General features: G+C 41.9%; 1 pseudogene; it reads left to right on the forward strand.

The window, feature by feature from the left end:
- Window positions 1-11,856: 11,856 nt before the first annotated feature.
- LOC109562668 (interferon alpha-2-like) lies at window positions 11,857-12,585 on the forward strand (annotated as a pseudogene).
- The last annotated feature ends 5,160 nt before the right edge of the window (window positions 12,586-17,745 follow it).

The following is a 17,745-nucleotide window of genomic DNA, read 5'->3' on the forward strand; positions in this document are numbered from 1 at the left end:
TCATGAGAAACACTGGGCCAGATGAAGCACAAGCTGGAATCAAGATTGCCTGGAGAAAGATCGATAACCTCAGATATGCAGATGACACCACCCTTAAGGCAGAAAGTGAAGAACAAAAGAGTCTCTTGAGAACATGAAAAAGGAAAGAGTCGGCTTAAACCTCAACTTTCAGAAAACTAAGATCATGGCATCCAGTCTCATCACTTCATGGCACATAGTGGAGAAACAGTGGAAACTGTGGCAGACTTTATTTTCTGGGGCTCCAAAACCACTGCAGATGGTGACTGCAGACATGGAATAAAAAGCTTACTCCTTGGAAGAAAAGTTATGACCAACCTAGACAGCATATTAAAAAGTAGAGACATACTTTGGCAACAATGGTCCATCTAGTCAAAGCTATGGTTTTTCCAGTAGTCATGTATGAATGTGAGAGTTGGACTATAAAGAAAGCTGAGCGCTGAAGAAATGATGTGCTTGAACTGTGGTGTTGGAGAAGATTCTTGAGAGTCCCTTGGACTGCAAGGAGTCCCAACCAGTCCGTCCTAAAGGAAATCAATTGAACGTTCATTGGAAGGACTGACATTGAAGCTGAAACGCGAATACTTTGGCCACTTGATTCGAAGAGTTGACTAATTTGAAAAGACCTTGATGCTGGGAAAGATTTATGGAGGGAGGAGAAGGGGACGACAGAAGATGAGATGGTTGGATGGCATCACCGACTCAATGGACATGAGTTTGCGTAAACTCCGGGAGTTGGTGATGGACAGGGAAGCCTGGCATGCTGCAGTCCATGGGATCGCAAAGAGCAGGATACGACTGAGCTGAGCCACTGAACTGAACTGAACTGAAGCCAGTATTTGACTACAGCCCATAGATGGAAGTGTAACTCCAGTTCCGGTTTGTTCATGAATGGGTCACTCACTAGTGAACCAAGACTACAAGGCTGAAGACCTAGAACACAGAGATGGAGGTTGCCTCAGCTCTTCATTCTCTCAGTACTGTAGCTTGCTCCTTGCTCTAGTCCAATGCTGGATAACGGATCCCTGAACAAAGGCCATCAAAGACTTCCAGGGACAGATGGAGAGCCTGGTGTGACGAAGTAACCCCTGCCGCTTAAACTCTCCTCTCAGACCTCACCTGGTTCACCTGCTTTCTTGGTTAAAGTTTGCGGGGTAGTTTTATGAGAGAGTCTATGTGACACTGAACATAGATTTCCCCGTGGTTTCCTTAGTTGTACATGTACCTGGATGCAGTCTCTATAGACGTGTTGAAGAACAGGTCAGGAGACCTGATGTCTAATGATGGCAAGAGCATCATCATCATTCAAAAAGATTTTGACTCGCAGGTTGAGAACTGCCTTCAGAGCAAGTTTACAAGCTAGATAGGAAGATCAAACTCATTGCTATATTCTCATATGCTTCACCTTAAAGTGAGAATTGTTTCATTCAAATTGATTAGGGCCTTAGTAACCACAGGACTCCAGAAATTGCCAATCATCATATTTGGAATATATGGCACTCATTTTGCAAACTGCATCCACTTTCCATCATTCTAACAGCATTCAAACTTAATGTGTTTTCATTTTCTTAAGTAAACAATGTGTTTTCCTTTAACTTTTAGACATTCCCCTGGGTTTACACTTGACCATAGCTTCACATGCATCTCTAGTCCTATCAAGTCTCTTGTGAGCATTTGCTGTGTTGATGAAAAGCAACAGTCCTAGTAAGAACTACAAGTGAGTAGTCACATGAGTGGAAGGTACTTTAAAGAGTTTGTTACTATTTTGGCTGTGCCACGTGGCTTAAGAGGCATTAGTTTCCTGACTGGGGATCGAACCCAGGCCCACAGCAGTGAAAACTTTGAGTCCTAACCTCTGATGGCCAAGGAAGTCTCAAATTACTTTAAATCATCTCTTTAGTTTTTCATTCAAGGATTCAGAGAAAGTCTAAATTGCTTTAACATTACATATTTATTAAAAATAAATGACTGTTGGAGAACTGAATGGAGTATGACAAGAGTCAAAACCCATGTAAAAGTCATGTTAAAAGTAAAGCATAAATCCAACACATTTGAGACACAAAATGATAAAGGTTAAAATAATAAAAACTTCATAGAATCTGCTTACAAATTAACGATGCTATCGATTGATTTAATACACAAACTCCATTATTACTTCGAAGAGGAAGAAAAACCTAAAATCAAATACTCAGATCAGATCAGATCAGTCGCTCGCCATGTCCGACTCTTTGCGACCCCATGAATCACAGCACGCCAGGCCTCCCTGTCTATCACCAACTCCCGGAGTTCACTCAGACTCACGTCCATCGAGTCAGTGATGCCATCCAGCCATCTCATCCTCTGTCTTCCTCTTCTCCTCCTGCCCCCAAGCCCTCACAGCATCAGAGTCTTTTCCTTTTTTTTTTTTTTTTTTTTAATAGAGGCGGCCGCGTAGGGCGCTGTGCAGCTTTCGCTTCGCCTTGCCGCGCGCCGGCTCCGGCTGCTTCGGCTACTTCCGCCGCTAGCTTCGGCTACTTCCCCAGAGTCTTTTCCAATGAGTCAACTCTTCACATGAGGTGGCCAAAGTACTGGAGTTTCAGCTTTAGCATCATTCCTTCCAAAGAAATCCCAGGGCTCATCTCCTTCAGAATGGACTGGTTGGATCTCCCTGCAGTCCAAGGGACTCTCAAGAGTCTTCTCCAACACCACAGTTCAAAAGCATCAATTCTTCAGCGCTCAGCCTTCTTCACAGTCCAATTCTCAATGCATACATGACCACAGGAAAAACCATAGCCTTGACTAGATGAACCTTTGTTGGCAAAGTAGTGTCTCTGCTTTTGAATATGCTATCTAGGTTGGACATAACTTTCCTTCCAAGGAGTAAGCGTCTTTGAATTTCATGGCTGCAGTCACCATCTGTAGTGATTTTGGAGCCCAGAAAAATCAAGTCTGACACTGTTTCCACTGTTTCCCCATCTATTTCCCATGAAGTGGTGGGACCAGATGCCATGATCTTCTTTTTCTGAATGTTGAGCTTTAAGCCAACTTCTTCACTCTCCACTTTCACTTTCATCATGAGGCTTTTGAGTTCCTCTTCACTTTCTGCTATAAGGGTGGTGTCATCTGCATATCTGAGGTTATTGATATTTCTCCTGGCAATCTTGATTCCAGCTTGTGTTTCTTCCAGTCCAGCGTTTCTCATGATGTACTCTGCATATAAGTTAAATAAACAGGGTGACAATATACAGCCTTGACATACTCCTTTTCCTGTTTGGAACCAGTCTGTTGTTCCATGTCCAGTTCTAACTGTTGCTTCCTGACCCGCATACAAATTTCTCAAGAGGCAGATCAGGTGGTCTGGGATTCCCATCTCTTTCAGAATTTTCCAAGTTTATTGTTATCCACATAGTCAAAGGCTTTGGCATAGTCAATAAAGCAGAAGTAGATGTTTTTCTGGAAATCTCTAGCTTTTTCCATGATCCAGCGGATGTTGGCAATTTGGTCTCTGGTTCCTCTGCCTTTTCTAATACCAGCTTGAACATCAGAAAGTTCATGGTTCACATATTGCTAAAGCCTGGCTTGGAGAATTTTGAGCATTACTTTACTAGCATGTGAGATGAATGCAATTATGCGGTAGTTGGAGCATTCTTTGGCATTGCCTTTGTTTGGGATTGGAATGAAAACTGACCTTTTCCAGTCCTGTGGCCACTGCTGAGTTTTCCAAATTTGCTGGCATATCGAGTGCAGCACTTTCACAGCATCATCTTTCAGGATTTGGAATAGCTCAACTGGAATTCCATCACCTCCCCTAGCTTTGTTCGTAGTGATGCTTTCTAAGGCCTGCATGACTTCACATTCCAGGATGTCTGGCTCTAGGTCAGTGATCACACCATTGTGATTATCTGGGTCATGAAGATCTTTTTTGTACAGTTCTTCTGTGTATTCTTGCCATCTCTTCTTAATATCTTCTGCTTCTATTAGGTCCATACCATTTCTGTCCTTTATTGAGCTCATCTTTGCATGAAATGTTCCTTTGGTATCTCTGATTTTCTTGAAGAGATCCCTAGTCTTTCCCATTCTGTTGTTTTCCTCTATTTCTTTGCATTGATCGCTGAAGAAGGCTTTCTAATCTCTTCTTGCTATTCTTTGGAACTCTGCATTCAGATGTTTATATCTTTCCTTTTCTCCTTTGCTTTTCACTTCTCTTCTTTTCACAGCTATTTGTAAGGCCTCCCCAGACAGCCTTTTTGCTTTTTTGCATTTCTTTTCTATGGGAATGGTCTTCATCCCTGTCTCCTGTACAATGTCACGAACCTCATTCCATAGTTCATCAGGCATTCTATCTATCAGATCTAGGCTCTTAAATCTATTTCTCACTTCCACTATATAATCATAAGAGATTTGATTTAGGTCATACCTGAATGGTCTAGTGGTTTTCCCTACTTTCTTCAATTTATGTCTGAATTTGGCAATAATACTAAATACTTAATACCAAAACAGGGGCAACACAGAAGGGGGCCAATACACAGCCCGAAAATACAATGTAGGAAATAATTAGAGGTGGCAATGTTAACATCAATGAGATCTTTGTCATTCATATCAATATTCATACACTTGAGAATTCCAGAAACAATCACGTGAGAAAGAAATTATTCTTTGTGAGAAAGAAGTTCAATATACATAGGAAACACATTGAATCTATAATTAAATTTTTAAAATGCTTGAGCTAAGTTTCAAATAGTATAAAACAATGAGTAAAAAATATAACTTTATATAGCAATGTGAACAGAAACACTGGAGCACTGAAGTTTTACCTCAATGCTGTGCCTGCGAGCCTAGTTGCTTCAGTCGTGTCTGACTCTCTGTGACTCTGTGGACCATAGGCTGCCAGGCTCTTCTGTCCATGGGATTCTCCAGGCAAGAATACTGGAGTGGGTTGCCATGCCCTCCTCCAGGGGATCTTCCTGACCCAGGCATCAAACTGGTGTCTCCTCTTGTCTCCTGAATTGGCAGGCAGGTTCTCTACCATTAGCTCCACCTGGGAAGCCCAGTAGAATGCTGCTGCTGCTGCTAAGTCGCTTCAGTCGAGTCCAACTCTGTGCGACCCCATAGACGGCAGCCCACCAGGCTCCCCCATCCCTGGGATTCTCTAGGCAAGAACACTGGAGTGGGTTGCCATTTCCTTCTCCAATGCATGAAAGGGAAAAGGGAAAGTGACACAACTCTTACTGACCCCATGGACTGCAGCCTACTAGACTCCTCTGTCCATGGGATTTTCCAGGCAAGAGTACTGGAGTGGGGTGCCAGTACCTTCTCCACAGTACAATGCTACTAGTCTGTAAAACACCATATATAAAGTAGTAAAGAGAAGAATGGAAACTATCATTTAGAGGAGGAAATTAGCAATTAACACTCTTGGGCCCTTAACCTACAATAGGAAATATAACTTGTTTCGAATATCTATAAACCATCCATGAAAATTATCATACATTAGACTTCACAGAAAATATCCATAATTCCTCCAGGGGAAAAATATTGTTTTAAGTTGTGTGCCCAGATCACAATGCCTACAATTAATTTTAATATTATTTTAAAGCATCATTTAAAGATGTAACATCATCCTGATAAATTATGTCAGGTCAAAATTAAACCATAGAATTAGAAATTTTGTAAGTAATGGAAATTAAATCACTACGTGTCAAATTTTCAGAAGCAAAGATACACACTGAGATGAATTCATATCCTGGAGACATGAATAGAAAATAGATTGGCCTCATTCATTAAAGTCAACAAGAATATTCATATAACATTAATAGAAATAGTATAAGAAAGTATCTGTCAAATGCGCACTTCTGAGTGACCATGATTTGACTGTCATTCTGTGGAGTAAAGCTTGATCTTCTCAAGAGAGTGGTAGTCTAGCTCATAAGTCACATAATCATCATCCAAGTGCTTCTCCTTAGAACAATCACCAGGCATGCAGCAGACGTGCCTGTCACACAACATGTTAAAAAGACTACAACGGAGAATATTTTTAAATGTGTACTCCAAAGTTAAGATTTCATAAAATTCCTCATCTTGCTGTTTCACGAAGGATCTTCTTACGTGAAACTGTCCTTTTTTCCAACTTCAAGTATATGATACGTAAAAGCATGACAATGACTAGGCACTGAGGTGCCCCTGCTCAGATCCACACTGCAGCTCTGTAGTCTTGCCCAGCGCTGTATTTGCACCACCAGCAGAAGTTGTTACTGTGGTGGAAAAGACAGATAAGATCTTGATATCACTATAGGAATTATTTTTCCTCATGAATCCCTGTAGAGTGTCCTGGGAATCTGCAGGGGCCCACAGACAACACTTTGAGAACTGCTGGTTTCATGAATTTCCCTGCATCTGCTTTGGTCCGAGTGGCTCTGTAGCTTTAAATTTGCAAGTAATTTCCTTGGTTCTTAAGATCAAATCTAACACCATTCAAAAGTCTATCACTGGGCCCTTTTCCATATCTCCAGGGTCATGCCATGATAGCCCCTACATGCATGAGTACAGTCTACGGACTCGGTCTTGTTCACATCTTTAAAAGTACCAGAAGCATTCCTGCTGCAGGGACACTCTGTATGCTATGCTTTGTTTTGTATTATTAATTTTTTTATTCTGGGAAATTTTGCTCTTCATGGGTTACTTGACAAATTCATACTCATTCTTCAAGTCTCATACTTTGCATTACTTCCCTGGGGAGACTGCTGCTGCTGCTGCTACTGCTAAGTCATTTAAAGGTGGTCTAAATGAGCTTCCCAGGATACTCACTGTCATCGGCATCTGTGTAGCCCAGGGCCCAAATGTAAATACCTAATTATCTTATAACTACTTCTTTCGTGGCAATGTCCTTGCTCCAGTGTGAGCTCTGTAAGGTCAGGGCCTCTGCCTCTCATACTCAAGACTCTCCACAAGGCCAGCAAATAAATAAACGAACTGCACAATATCTTTGTGTAAAAATGTAGTTTTACAGCATTAGGCCTCGGGGCAAAGATTCAAAAGGAAGAGGAAGAAACATGTCTTCAAATACATTTCATGAGTAAATAAAAGGTACATTTTTATTAAAGAAAATTCTATATTCTTAGGGAATAAACTGGAGAAGGAAATGGCAACCCACTCCAGTATTCTTGCCTCGAGAATCCTGTGGACAGAGGAGCCTGGGGGGCTGCTGTCCTTAGGGTCGCATAGAGTCGGACACGACTGAAGCGACTTAGTATGCATAGCATGCATGCATGTAATAAATAGAACATATAAATGCAAGAACCATAAAAATAAATAAATTAATATAAATAAATGAGTTACATTCATACAAAAACATGTTATTCATTAACATTCAGCCACAGGGCATCAGATATATTTCCTCTAATTCTAAAAGCAGCTGGATATTGATATTCTCAATATTAATGTCAATATCAAATGTCACTCAAACTATTTCATAGGTGAGGCAGAAATCAGAGTTTTGGAAAAGACTCAACAATGAAGAGTCTGAGCTAGGACACGAGTCACTGAGAATCAGGTTTCTTCTTACTTTCTGAGTTTTCTTAGGAACTAGTTAACACAGAAAGTGCCTCGTGATTTCCACTCTGACAGTTTCCCAGGCCCAGCCACTGTATTCATTCTCTTTCAGGTATACATGGATGCCCTGGAAGTACCTCTTCACGGCCAGTGTGGGGCCCGTCCTTCCCAGGGCAGAGTCTCCCTCTCCCATCACCAGGCCCAGGCAGGTGTCCAGGTCGTCCAGCTGCTGATGGAGTCCAGTGCGGAGCTGCTCCAGGTGGGTGGTGTCCCAGGCAGCAGAGGAGCGCTCTGTGTGGAAGAGGTTGAAGCTCTGCTGGAGCATCTCGTGGAGCACAGAAAAGGCCTGGGCCTCTGGAGCTGGTCGCCACTCACCTGCTCCTGAGGGAATCTGAAGTCTTTCCTGTACCCCAGACAGGAAAGAGAGAGGTTGTGTTTATTGATCCAAATGTGAAGGTCTCCTGCTTTTCTAAGTCAAGGCTCTGAGGATGTTCATACACTGGAAGAGATGGGGTTAGAGATGAGCATCATCAGTATCATCATTGAAGAGATGAAGAACCATTGGTCAATTCCACAAGGAAGCATTCCAGTTGAGATGAGCGATTGTGAGCATTGCTTCATCTTCATTTCATCTAAGGATCTTCTGTTGTGTGCCTCTTAAATATTAAGTCCAAAATTTTCATATTCTGAATTTACCCAGATTCATGTAATACCTCATTTTGGGCTTGCCTTTCAGTTCAAGAGCCTGGAAATCTGTCATGAGTTTCTGCTCTTCTGTATCCTTACATTGAAGTAAAATGTATTCATTAAAAATGTAGATGTTCTAATTCCATGGAATGCTTATCATCTCAGTAACTTGGAACTAATGATATATTAAGACCTATTGGATTTTTCTTCCTGATGCTAAGATCAACTTTTAAGGAAACTTTGTTAGACTTCTTTTGTCATATCTTTTGCTGCCTCTGCATATTCCTCTTGAAAGACTTGATCAGACGTGAAAAATATCTGAGCTTTATATGCATGGATCTCACCTTATTCTCCTCAGCAGAACTTTTAATTTGTCAATTTTAATTTTATTTACTCTCCATAACTGAGGAAATTACTAAACATTTATTATGTGCCAATCCAAATGCTGAGCTTGTTACAGAGTCCAAGTTGCTCTGCTTGCAGCTGGGTAAATCAATGAATCCAAGACGAGGTGTTGGGAGCAGGAAAGGACTTTATTCGGGAACTGGCTGACTGAGAAGAGGAAAGGCTAGTGCCTCAAAATAACCATCTTGTGGTCCTGGGTGTCAGACTCTTTTATGAATCAGACATGGGGGGAGGTGAGGAAACAAAGTAAAGGAGGTTTAATTCCTGAAAATATCTCCCAGAACAGCCAGCAAGCCTCAGGTAGGCAAATGTGTTAGTTGCACTTCCTGATAGTCATTTCATGGGTGGTATGAAATGGAATATCTCATGTCATGTCAACAAACAAAAATGTCATATCTATCTGTGATTCTGGCCTTCCCAAATGTGAATTTCTGGGACAAAAACAATTGAAGTCACAGAAGCAGATCCAGTGTAAATTCAAAACTGACCATTCCTGGTTACAAACTAAGCCTATAACCAAGATGATGAATCCTCCAAAGTCACTCTCATGAAAATAAAGTGTAACCACCGCTCCTGTCCAAGTGTTCAAGTGGTTAGAATGTGCCTTTCTTAGCCCAGGCCTTTGTCCTTGCCATGTCCAAGCAGGTACTTTTATACAGTTTTCATATTGCTACCTCTTCTTTGTCGTTTGTATTTCAGTTTGTAAAAGCTGTGCTAATGTTCCTACAATATTTTCTATTTCCACTTTGACGTTTATGGCAAAAAAAGGAACAGAAATGTAAATGAATAGAATAGTTAATGTATTTCCTTCATGATTTTTCAAGAGATCAAAACTTTCCACTCATTGAACATTCCTAGAAAGTAAAAGGAAGCAGTGAGTGAAGAAGTAACCCACAAAGGTAAAGAGAAAGTAAACGATGTAATGAAAAAACTACAGTGACGTCTCTGTCCAAATGACAAATGTCACTTAACTACACAAACAGGGATGAAGAGCTCTACGGAGTGACAGATTGCAGACCAACTTATGTGAAATGGTTTAGCTGCAGACAGAGCCAGGGGAGGGTAGCAGGCTCTTAGGCACAGTGTTACCTAAAAGGATAGTGGACGGCTTTGCTAACTCCCAGTATCTATTTATCTTTATTTGTCTGTTTACATTTCTCACTCTTCGTGGATGGTATTGGATTCTGAGGATGCAAACTTATTAACTCACCCTGAAAAGAGACTGGGGTACAGACTGGACGGTCATTTTATTCATGTGTGAGGGGTCAGCTGTTAGCTGGAAGCTACTAGATGTAGTGTTTGGACAGCACATCATGTTCATGAAAGAGATGAGATTAGACCTTATAATGTTGACCAGTGAGCTGAGCATTAAGGGAAGGGAAGCAGGTCATCTCAGGGAAATTCTATCCCATTTCCATAGTTGGATGTGTGAATTTTCTGCCTCGTGGGAACAGTTAACAGATACTGAAATCTTATGTGTCCAAGCATTGTCAGAAGTACGTTATGTCCTACAATCTTCAGAAAAATCCAGAGAAACTTATATGATTATCAGTTCCATATAAGAGGAGACAACCGTAGTGCCGAAGGTCACACAGGCAGTGCAGGCTGCAGCTGTGACATCAACCCAGGAGTCTTGCCCCCATGTCCACTGTCTCATGCACCGGACCGAGCTGTCTGCTCTGACAATGTGCTTCCTATTTTAGAGGAAGACTTAGAAAGGTCTTCCTTTCCAGTTCCTATTCGTCATTGTCACAAAAGTGCCATTCGCTCATTCCAGGGACATGACAGTCAGTAGATGACAGCTGAGTACACAGTTCCTTTTGCACCTGATAAGTTCCAATCCTATATTTCAAGTGATGTTTTGTTGAGATCTACAGAGGAGCCTGGCAGATTATGGCAATTAAACCACAACTCTGAGAGTCTCTGCTTCCACCTGAGATAATATTTTGAGAAATTATCCAGAAAGTTAAAAAATCCATTTAAATTTACTCTTACTCTCTTTGTTTGCAGAAGATTATCATTTTCTGTTACAGTCTTCAAATACTAGGTCTACTCAAACTTTGGTGTGTATAGTTCTCTTAGAACTACTTCTGGGACAGAGCTGAAGCTCCAATACTTCAGCCGCCTGATGGGAAGAGCCCACTCACTGGAAAAGACCCTGATGCTGGGAAAGATTGAGGGCAGGACGAGAAGGGGTCATCAGAGGATGAGATGTTTCGATTCCATTGGATCGACTCAATGAACATGAATTTTAACAATCTCTGAGAGATAGAGAAGGACAGGGAAGCCTGGCGTGCTGTAGTCCATGGGATCAAAGAGAGTGGACACGCCTTAGTGACCAACAACAATGGGACAGAGACCCCTCGGTGCACTTCCTCTGGGACAGACATCTTCCTGGATTCCCCACGTGTGCCATTACTGCCTTTAGGGAGCTTACACTCTATCAGGGCAGTCAAATGTTACATAATTAGAGGGATTACTTAGCTCACTTCCTAGTGAAATATTTAAGGAGATGAGATTATCTGTACTATCTCACAAAGACTGAAGCAAAGGATCCTGTGAAATATTGTAGTGGTAGAGGAGAAAGAGAAATAAGCACAGGCAAACATGAATGTTTTAGGACAACCAACACCTTAAAAGGTGACTTGTGTATTATAGTTGCAAAATAACTCATTTTTAACAAATGATATTAGTGATAGTGTTCCCTATAATGTCTCCAGGGAGCTTAAGGCCTACTCAGGTGATGTCGTAAAGGTACAATCACAACTGAAATTTTTTAAAGAAGGGAGAAAAGGGTAAATGAGGAAAACATGAGAAAAATCAAAAGCTTGTCTCATAAGCTCTTTTCGTACTGAGCATTTCTTGGTCACCTGGAAAAGCCACCTTTTGTATGAATATTTCTTCCTTCTCTGACTGTGACCAGACTCTTCTCCCAGGAACAACTAAGGAGGTGTAAAAAGCATAACATATGGCTGTGTAGCTATCAACCACAGTGGCACGCATGATTTGATGTCCCCCACCTAGGCACTCAGGGCAAAAATTAGCACTTTTATTGATTTCATTACAAAGAGTAGAAAAAGAAAGGAAAGGGCAAACTGTGGAAAAACTCAGAAAATGAAAGTTTCTCTACTCACTCTTTAAGAGCCACCCATCACCCCAAGCCCTCAGACCGTGCCTAGACCTCCCGCGCAGGCAGTCCTGTGAGCCCCCAGCGTCCCAATGGCCCTCCCTGTCACTGTGCTGCTGGCCCTGGTGATTCTCTGCTCCAGCCCCATGTGCTCCCTGGGCTGTGAGCTGCCTTCGAGCCACCACAGCAATCTGGAAAGCTTCACACATTGGAGTCAGATGGAGAGACTGCCCGTTGTGTCCTGTCTGAGGGACAGGACTGACTTCAGATTTCCTCAGACCCTGGTGCATGGGACCAGGCTTGAGAAGACAGAAGCCATAGCTGTTGTACATGAGTTGCTCCAGCAGATGTTCCAGCTCTTCAGCACCACAGGCTCTTCTGCAGGTCGGGACGAGAGCCTCCTGGACAGATTCCTCGTGGGACTTGATCAGCAGTTGGAGGACCTGGACACGTGACTGAGGGAAGGAAGGACACCAGAACAGTCACCTCTAGGGAGTGAGAACTCCAGATTGGCTGTGAAGCATTACTTTCAGCAAATCAGTGTGTATCTCAAAGAGAAAGCATACAGCCACTGTGCCTGGGAGGTTGTCAGCCTGGAAATCAGAAGGTGCTTGGTCTTTGCCAGCAAGCTCATCGGAAAACTCAGGAAATAAAGAAGGTGTTGAATGTGAAAACAGTTCATCTGGTCAACTAAATGGCTATTTTCTAAGACTCAAAGTGCAACCTTTAACTCTAGTTTTGTGTCAGATGACATATAAGTAATAGCTAATATATGGGATTATTTAAATGTATGTTAAATGTTTTGTTACCATAACTTTTCAAAACAGATGTAAGTATCCATTTTCCATATCTTAAAAAGTTGGAATATTTATTTATTTATTTAAATTATCGGAAATATTTACGCCGTTCATAGCATTTAAACTTTATCATTCACATTTGCTTTGTTTATATTTTGTATAAGACTACTCTTGTTTTTCAGTAGAGAAAATAAAAGTAATTTGAAGGAAACAAATGGACTAGCACACACCTTTGAATAAAATCTAACCCAAAGTCTGATCCTACAAGATAAACCTATACTGAAGTCACCTGAATAAAAAGGGAATGGGGTTACCCACCTAGGGTCATAGAAGGAACAATGGACAATGTGAGGAGGGATTGAATGTGATTCTTGAGACATAGATTAGAAGTGGGAGGGAGATGAGTGGAGAAAAGCCCAGGTCATGGACACAGTTTCCTGCTTGGGGCCTGTAAGAATCGGAGCGCCTTCAAGGATTAGTGGAGAACCACATACATCATGCGGAGAAGGCACTGGCGACCCACTCCAGGACTCTTGCCTGGAGAATCCCAGTAATGGGGAAGCCTGGTAGGTGCAGTCCATGGGGTCTCTAGGAGTTGGACACGACTGAGTGACTTCACTTTCACTTTTCATTTTCATGCATTGGAGAAGGAAATGGCAACCCACCCCATTGTTCTTGCCTGAAGAATCCCAGTGACGGGGGAGCCTGGTGGCCTGCCATGTATGGGGTCACACGGAGTCGGACACGACTGAAGCAACTTAGCAGCAGCAGCACATCCATCATGGGAGGTCAATCTGCATATGTGGAATCTAGGATCCTGGAGTAGGATGTGGAAGGCAGAGTAAGTTTTCTATACTTGGTCACTCCTGAGAAAAGAGTCTTCCTAAATTGTTCAAATGGAGGCAAGAAGAACAAGGCAGCCTGGGGATTGCAGAGACAGCTAAGAGATGTGAGAACCAGTAGCTGTCATGATAAATGTGACTCTAAAGAAGTAAAGAGGGTTTCTTAAGCTTATTTATATATATTAAACACACATCATCGCTAAACTTTTAAATAACTCATACAAAGGAATGCCTACCCTTGGCTTCTAGGAGGATGCACCCAAATCCAATACTGTTAACAATTTAATGTATATCCTTCTAAACATTTTTGTATGTTGTTAATAAATCTATACATATGGACATACTAATGTATATCACATAAATATCCATTTTTCATATACTTCAGTTTCTCATTTATTTATATGTCCTTGCAAATAGATCTTTGAGATTTTTCTTCATTTATACATCAAAATAGATTGCCTAGTTATAAAATCCTGCATTATGTCTTAACTGCAAAACTAAGATAATCATAAAGGCTCCTCTTGACAGTGTGGTAAGATTAATTGCTTTAATTTATAGCACATGCTCAGAATGTGCTACCAGACACTTTCCAAGTGCTCGTGACCTACAAACTCTTTGGGTTTGAATCTGGTTAGAAGATTATTTCCTGATGTTCTGGGTCTGTGCTCAGGAAGATGAGGCAGTTCCCAGAGAGCTGTTCAGAGACAGATTCCTGCAGCTCACCCACCACTCAGTGAGAGGAGAAATAGCCATTCACTGGGATGACGAGGCCAAGCCTGTTGCAACAATACCCAGAGTTCTAGATGGAAACATTCCTACCTGGCACACAGGCCAGCTGTCTACAAGGACTCACCCCCACCCTCACTGGATTCTTTGTTTTCCCTGGACTTTAGGAGCTCAGAGTTTCAGCCAGGAAGCCACAGGCATCTGGCAGGCAGTCAGGAGGATCCTCTGCTCTGTGCACTCAACTCAGCCAGGAGGCCAGGCCAGAGGGGATTCCCAGGCTGGATCCTGAAATCCCGTTTTGGCAGCTTGCATTGACTTTCCTTTTCACTTGTTGCATCAACTTCATTGCTATTTTTTCATTCTGGGATTCATTACGCAATCTCTGATGATGTAACAAAATTCAAGTCACTTGTCAGTTTTGAGTATGCAGATGGCTTTGCTTTGGGCTGTTTCTCTTTAAGGAAGATTCAGAAACTGCCTCAGAGAAAAGGAAACTAACCCAGAACCAACATAGTGAGACTTGCTCACCTGTCAGCAGAGAGCCTCTGAGGCTTGTTTAGCAGCTGCAGCCAATGTGTTGTAATTTTAACGGTTTTCTCAATCTTGGGTTAGCCTGACTCACTGCACCCCTGATAGTGATTCTGAGGATTAAAGTCCAGCTCAGAGAATGGCCTGGGATCTGAAGTAAAAGCAGGCTTGATGCTGACGGGCACTTTCTGAAAGGGCAGGTCTGAGTGTCCAGCAGCAGCAGGTCCTGGAAGCAAACAGTGACAACAAGGCCTGGGCTGCTCCTGCCTGTTCCTGGGCCATCGACCCTCTGATGGGCGCATTCTGAGAGTGACAGGGGAGCACAGTGTGGGATCCTCTGGTTGGGTATGTTCTGGAGGAGTTAGGAGAGCTAGGCAGAGAGGCCTTCAGCCGAGTACCTAGTTCCAGCTGCATCCTGAAGTGAGCTAGAAAAAAAGTGCACAATGAGTCTATCCAAGGCCTGTGACAAGATGTGCAGGGTGTGAGAAAAGGGAAGAGAGAAGACTGCAACCAGGGGCACTTAGATCTCTCTGCATATTGTCCCTCTCCACACCAGGTGGGAGGCCTGAGCAGGGGCTCTGGGCCCACCACCAGTTGTTGGCTGTGAGCACAGGGCAACCCCAGCCTGGGCAGAGTCAGCCTCAGGTGCTGAGAGAGGGCGAGAGCGAGGCCGCAGCTGGAAGGTGGGAAGACACGCTCTTCCCTCAAGCTGGAGACAGACTCTCCACTGTGGTCCTGAAGCTTCACAGGAGCTCTCTAGGTTGCCAAGCAAAAAGTCTCCAGTTAGGTTGGCCCATTTTTAATTTTGTATATTTATACAAATGGTTGGTTTTCTTTCGAGTTGAGTTTCTCTTACTCACTACTATGTGTGTTTATTGTGCTTCTTACATCTTGTTATTAACAAACATATTATAAGCCTAGACAACAACTTCTTTATTTATGCCATTCTAAGGGATTTTACATCATTTCATGTTTGGTACTGTTATCAATAGTGCTGGTATAAGTATTCTTTACTTATATCCTGATGCATATGCACTTGATTTTTTTCCCAGGCTGATTGCTGGAGTTACTAGATCATAGGCTATGCATATTTCAACTATGCTACAAAATGTTTTTAATTTACAATTTAGACACCAAATAGCAGTTGCTCTATATGAACATCACCCTTGACATTTTTAATCCTTTAAAATTTTTATTTGCAGACAATATACATTCATTTAAACATTTGAAAATCCAACCAAATACTTTTAGATATGGCATTTGTAAACTTAGCCAGATTAAAAACCAAAATTATTTTGTTATGTGTTTGTGTATGAAAATGCAAGGAAAACCCAGTCCATTAAAAAGTAGAAAATAATGAAAAAACTGTTTCATTCATTCTTGCAACAACACTAAATAATAAATATGTTGGAAAAAAAAACACCCCAGAAAGAATGTGAAAAATATATAATCTAGGCATTAGTTAAAGTTTATTGAGAGACATTTTACAAATAGTCCAATAAGTTGGCAGCATTTGCTTCTTTTGTTTATGAAGTGGTTAAGAAACATTTCTAAATAAATATTTGCTCATTAAATGACAGTGTGAGTCTCAGTAGGAGGTGGCCTTGGCAGTCTCCTATTGTAGACTCTGTACTCCCTTCTCACTGATGCTGACCACCTCATCACATGCTTACATGTCTTTTGCTCTCTCAGAAAAGAATTAGTTGGACAAGTTGCTTAATGCTTATTGATGATCAAGATTGAAAAAATAAGACAATCTGAATGGAACAGAGAAACCTTCTATTTTTCATTAGTTTCTGGCCATCTAGTTTGAATCAAATTTCAATTATAGACTTGTACTTAGAGGCCAAAAGTGAAGGTAATTGGGCCTGTCAATGCTACATTAAAAGGATTAAAGTCTGGGAGTTCCCTGGTGGGCCAGTGGTTAGGAATCCACCTGCCAATGCAGGGGACATGGGTTCCATCCCCGGCCAGGGAGGATTACCTGTGCTGTGAGGCAACTAAGCCTGTGCACCCCAACTACTGAGCCCGTGCCCTAGAGTCTGTGCTCTGCAGCAAGAGAAAGCTCCACAGTGAGAAGCCTGAGCACCTCAACTAGAGATCAGCCCACGCTTGCTCCAACTAGAGAAAGCCCACCTGCTGCAACAAAGAGCCAGTCCAGTCATAAATTAATTAATTAAAAATTACCTAGTCTACACTTTATTAAGAACTCCTTAATGCCTCTTCCCCACCCCCCACCCCCCTCCCCCACACACTCTGGTTGGAGCAACTTTTTATTTATTTTCTTATTTTTGGTTCTGAGACTTGTGGGATCTTAGTTCTCTGACCAGGGCTGGAACTCGGGCCTGCTGCCCTGAAAGCATAGAGTCCCAACCACTAGATCTCCGGGGAATTCCCAGATCTCCTTCGTTTTTTTACCTAATGTTCTTTTTCTGTTCTGGGATGTCATTTAGGATGCCCCATTACCTTTAATTGCCACGTCTTCTTAGGCACCTCTGGCTATGACAGTTTCTCAGTAGTAGACATTTTATGTTATTGTCAATGGTATCATTTTTAAATGTCGTTTTCCAACTTTAAGCTCATATAAAACGAAGTGGTTGATTTTTAATATTGATCTTGTTTTCCTACTGCTCCCTCCATCTTGAGCTGTGTTGGTCACCATGGAGCCGACAACCCCATGTGGCCAACTGAGCGCTTGCCTAGTCCAGCCTGAGCTGTACTGTGACTAACAGCATGCACTGTATTTTGAAGGCACTATGAAAAAGAAGAATGTAACTGTCTCACTACTAATTTTGTATTGTTTTAGGTTGAAATGATAACATTTAGATATATTGTTAAAGAAAATATACTGTTCAAATTAACTTTTTTCTTTTTACTCTTTTGATGTGGCCTCCAGAAAAATTTAAATTGCACATTCATATAAAAAGAAGTAGTTTTTTAATTTCCTAGCTGCAGTCACCATCTGCACTGGTTTGGCAGCCCTGGCACATAAAGTCTGTCACTGTTTCCATTGTTTCCCCATCTATTTACCATGAAGTGATAATGAGTTTGAACAAACTCCGGGAGGTACTGAAGGACAGGGAAGCCT

Source organism: Bos indicus, chromosome 8 (assembly GCF_029378745.1).
Source record: "Bos indicus isolate NIAB-ARS_2022 breed Sahiwal x Tharparkar chromosome 8, NIAB-ARS_B.indTharparkar_mat_pri_1.0, whole genome shotgun sequence".
NCBI classification, from domain to species: Eukaryota; Metazoa; Chordata; class Mammalia; order Artiodactyla; family Bovidae; genus Bos; species Bos indicus.